General features: G+C 43.3%; 1 non-coding gene across 1 annotated transcript; it reads right to left on the minus strand.

The window, feature by feature from the left end:
* Positions 1-4596: 4596 nt before the first annotated feature.
* LOC141141867 (U2 spliceosomal RNA) lies at positions 4597-4784 on the minus strand. Its single transcript, XR_012244265.1, has one exon. It is a non-coding gene; the product is annotated as a U2 spliceosomal RNA (small nuclear RNA).
* Positions 4785-5031: the final 247 nt, after the last annotated feature.

The raw sequence follows: 5031 nt of genomic DNA on the forward strand, positions 1-5031 counted from the left end.
TCTGCGTGTTATGTCAGGGAATAAAGCAATTTGTGTCTCTTCAAATTTAAGGGTGTGTCCCGTACCGTCCTCATTATAATCTCCTTCAGAGTATTTATGAATTTTACATATCACATCCCTTGGCCTTTCTTTCTTCTGCTTTACAAGAGGGTTAATACGGTCGACTCTATTTTCACTGGTTCCAACATGCTCGGCCCAAAAATCTGTGAGAAAAGTTTCTGTACTGTTGCTAGCAGATCTTTATTATTATATATCTCAGGTAGGTCTCGTATGCTTATGTTCTGCCGGCAGTCCCTGTTCTTGATATCATCTAATTGGTCTCTATATGTATTCAACATATCTTCTTGCTGTTTAATGATATCCTGAACTTCTCCCATAGCTTGTTTAATTTGATCTTGGCCTTATTCCATCACTTCCACTCTATTTCCCACTGCTACTATTTCTTCCCTGAGGTCTTCCACTGCTTGCTTACATGACCTCTCCACTGTAGATATCAGTTCTTGTATGTCTGTTTTTGTGGGTAATGCTCTTATCAGTTCTCTAATATCTCTAAAGTCCTGTTCATTGACGCTCTTTACTGGTTCTGTCTCTGTCTCATTGTCCTCTGTGCGGAATATATACTCCTTAGCGGCGCCTTCCATCACCTAAGCAGGGAATGCATGTGATGTTGTTCCTTTTTCTAATTTATGATCTGTCTCTAGGGGTCCCACCTCTACCTCCGCGTAGCCCTGGTCATCTCCTTCTGGATCTGCTAATGGAGTGTCAGTTATTAGTGGGTCACTTGAGCTTTCTTTTGGGGTTACTTTCGGGATGATTCCCGATTTCTTTGCTACTTGTGTCTCTGTATCCTTAAGAGGCCTTGATATCTCCAACTTTTGTTCTATCAGGGCATCCACCAGCTCATATTGTACCTCCTTGCCTTTTTTAAGTTAATTCCCCCACCAAATTTCTTCCATACCTTTTTGGATGTCTATGGGCTGCTTCTTTTGTTCCAGTTTGGTGGGCGCTGTATGTCCGCTGCTACTACCTCTGATCCGTTCCTCTCCCCCTCCAGACATCCGCCTGCCTCTCCCATTTGTTGGTGGGCTCCAATTCTGTGGGCTGTGGATATGTGCAGTATGTATCATGGGTGAGCCGCAACCGGCTTTCCCCTGAAATCCTCCAGTATCAGGGCTTCCGTACCGGCGCATCCCTGCTCCTGCCGTTCCTCTGATGTTCTCCCCTTTTTGCGGCGTCATGTACGCCCTCAGTCCTCCAGTCACACTCCTGCTTCCTCTCCCAGCTGGCTGAAGGGCTGTGCGCCTACGAGTGGTCATCTCCTCCTCCCCCGCAATGGTACCTTCGCTTTCTCCGCTCCTTTCACCTTCTGTCTCAATGTTAAAAAAAAAAAAAAACAGCTGAAGCTGTGACTGTCTGCTTCTAATCAAGCATGTCAGGTGCAGCTCTTTCTCTCTGGTCCGGGTGTGTGATGGAGCTCTCACCTCACACGTCTGCTCCTCCCATCACCTAACAGCAGCCCACACAGAAAGTTTTTTTATCTTAATGCATAGAATGCATCTTCTGCCTTTACAACTAATTTAAGAGCGTTAGTCGGGAGGACGCTCATTTTCCCTTCTTTTAGTAGTGAGATATTCAATTTCCAGTAAGGTGATTTTTTTTTTCTCCACCCCACCTCCAATTTCCACCTTGCAAAGAATTAATTTATGATCCGAAAAACAATTGTCTTTAGTTTCAAACTCTCTTATTCTGATGGATTCCGACATGAAAAAGTAGTCTATTCTGGATACAGCTCTATTACTACTCCATGTTTGCTTGTGGCTTAGATCTGCGCCACAAACCATCCATGCGTTTTTTAAATTTGTGGAAGATATCACTTCTTTTAAACTGCTAACAGAGCTATCCTTTTTTTGATCGTCATCCAGTGAACAATTGAAATCTCCGCCAATAATTATAGGGTCAGATCCAAGAGAAAAAAGTTGCAAGATTTCAAATAATTCTTTTCGCTCTTCTTTTTTGATTAGAAGCGTAAACGCTAAACACTTTTTTTTTTTGTTCGCCTTTCCTTAGGGTTTCCATTAGGAGTCTTCCAGGGCAAAGATCTTCAATTGCGGTAAGTTCCCATTCTTTCGATGTTAAAATACCGACTCCTACACACTTATTTTCATTCCCTCCAGAAAAGGCAGCATTACCCTTCCAGAATTTTTTAATTTCTTCATAAGTTAATATTTGTTCTAAATTACATTCTTGTAAAAAAATATAAAAACCCTGAATCTCCAAGAAGTCATACAGAGCCGCTCTTCTTCTTGGGCTCCTCAGACTTCTAACATTCAGGGATGCTACTTTTGTCATGTTGTTAGCCGAGTGATAGCAGGGCTCTCCTTACCGCCCTCTTCCGGTCCTGATGGAAATTCTTCAATCTTGAGGCTTTCTTCTTCAGGCTCACTTGAAGAAATATCCCCAATGATTAGTTCAACCACTCAAACTTTCCTTTTTTCTTCATTTTCCTCTTCTGCTTCCTCTGGTCATTCTTTAGAACCGCTTTTTAAGGACATGGCATCTACCTGCATGTTTCCAGATTCTTCCACTACCTCCACAGGTTCTGGTGCAACGGCGGTCACTTGCACTTCCATCTCTTTTTCACTTTCTTTTTCCTTTGCTTTTCCCTCTTCAAACGGCCCCTCACTCTTCTCCACATCCGCACCTGGTACCTCTGAAACCCCACTTTTTTCTGTTTCTTCCATTACCTGGGTCACATCCGTGGGATCTTTAGGTTGTTCTTCACCTGGTGCCACTTGGACCTCTCCTCCTTCTCTTCCTCTTCTTCAGCTTTCCTCTTAGGACAATCTACTTTTGTGTGTGATTGCCCCAAACACTTCCAGCATCTTGGACAGGAACTGACATCATGGCCATATTCTGCACACTTCTTGCAGTATATGGGCATGCTGGCAAAAAATAAACATCCCCTACTCCAGTTAATGAAAATAATAGGTGGCGGTCTACACACTCCGCCGTCGGGATCTTTTTTAAATGTTAAAAGGAACCGCCTCTTACCATTCCATACACCAAAGGTGTTTTTTCCATTTCCTTGGAAGGTGACTTTATCACAATACTTGTACAAGAATTGTTCCACCTCCAGCTGGGAAATGAATGGGTTGTACATATGTACCGTAACTATTTTTGCCTGATGTTGGAATAGAGGCAATACTTTAATTCCTTTAAAATAGAGTCATCATTTTGATTAATGTACAGGGAAAAAGCCTTCTCGCAAGCTCCAGTGCTGTTCAAGGTCACATCCACTGTTCCCTGTGAAAAAAAAATCTTGGACGCAAAAATAATTATCATCAAAAGAAATATTCAAAAGTGGGCCAAAAATTTTGTTGTACAGGAAATGAAGATTCTTCTCTTCACGAAATCCTCATCCCACAATAAAACGCAGAGTATCCTTCATGCTGAACGAATCCGAAGAAGAAGACTCATGGCGATCACCTCTTCTTTTTTGGAAATCCATTTAAAAAACAAATAGGTAATGAGCCTTCCATCCAGAAAACGAATAGGTAATGAGCCTTCGATTTCTCCATCCAATCCAACGAACTCCAAAGATCCGATATTCAAATTACAGCCTTGAGATGAATCCCAAGCTGTTGATTGTCACTCGTGAAACTTCTGGCAGCGCTGAGCCCAATAGCAGCAAGAACCTGACCAATGAAGGAACAGGTTAACAAGGCCAAGCCCAGCTGGTGTCTTCAGTAAACTCTTAGTTTGGATCCTAAGATCTTAGCCAAAAGGCTGAGAAGCAATAACCCAATTATTCTCTTTTCCGAGTGAGCGGTGGCCTGGCAGAAAAGAGCTCGCTGAGAGATGCCTGTCTAGGCTGGCCGGAGCCACAGACACGCAAACTTTTCACACCTACCCGGGCTTGAGGCCTAAAACCCTCAACACACCTGTCTAACACCTCCTCCCCACCTGCAGCCCATTCTGACCTTGAAACTGACAATTAGGCAGCCCTGAGCACTAATTGCACACATCCAGGTGCTCCTCGTTGATGCCCGACGAGGGAAATCATTTGCATGGCACTGCCTCCTGGTAACGTGGATGAGGAAGATGAGATGGGGACACACTAGAGGGAGACACAGGCTGAGAAATGAGGGAAGGGATGCCTGGACTGACTTTTAGCTAGCTGCAGCAAGGGACAGAGATGGAGCAAAGTCAGACCTATTTAAATGGCCTGGGCCTGCTGCCTCTCTAAACTGACACTGGCAGTAAGGCCTTTGTTTTGGGCCTTGGGAGAAAGATAGATAGAACATTAGCTAGCTGTCTTGTCGAAATGTGTCTACTTACTGAATTAATAGGTTTGGCTTCTTGCAATTGCCACTTTACCTGCTGCTTCTTCCTGACCCAAAAAATATGGAGCGAGGAGGTAGGGAGAGAGATAGGCCAAGAAACTGACACGAAGCAAAAACACCAATACACACAGGGGTCAAATGCAAGTTTATTGCAAGAATTAAGAGCTTGTGAGCAAAAAAAAGCAACATTGCCGGTGAGCAAGCAAAAGGAAGATTTTTGTTGTTCTTCATTCTGTTTTTGGAAACTGCATAAGAGGGGTGCACCGGTCCTGGAGGTACTGCAATACTAGGTCGATGTGTGGAGTGGACAGAGCAAGATCTTCTTCCATCTCCCTGTTCTAAAAATCCATTTAATATATGGTCCCCAGATAGGGGACGTATCAGATATTAAACTGATAAGAACAGATTTTTTTTTTTTTTAACCAATCGGTTCCATAGCATGTCACCTTTTATTTCAATAACAACCACACCAGGATTCTCTCGAGCATCATGCGTCACACATCATCTACGCATTTTTTCCAAATTTTTTCAAAAAGATATCATACACAAACATATATACATTACAAAATACATTTCAACCCCACTCTCCCCCACTCTTTCACCTCCCCCATCTCCAATACACATCTGCCTCCACCTTCCCCATTCACCTCCTATCCACCAGCAACACCACATAAAGCCTAGCAAAGAA

The sequence above is a fragment of the Aquarana catesbeiana genome, linkage group LG04, assembly GCF_042186555.1.
Source record: "Aquarana catesbeiana isolate 2022-GZ linkage group LG04, ASM4218655v1, whole genome shotgun sequence".
Lineage (NCBI taxonomy): Eukaryota > Metazoa > Chordata > Amphibia > Anura > Ranidae > Aquarana > Aquarana catesbeiana.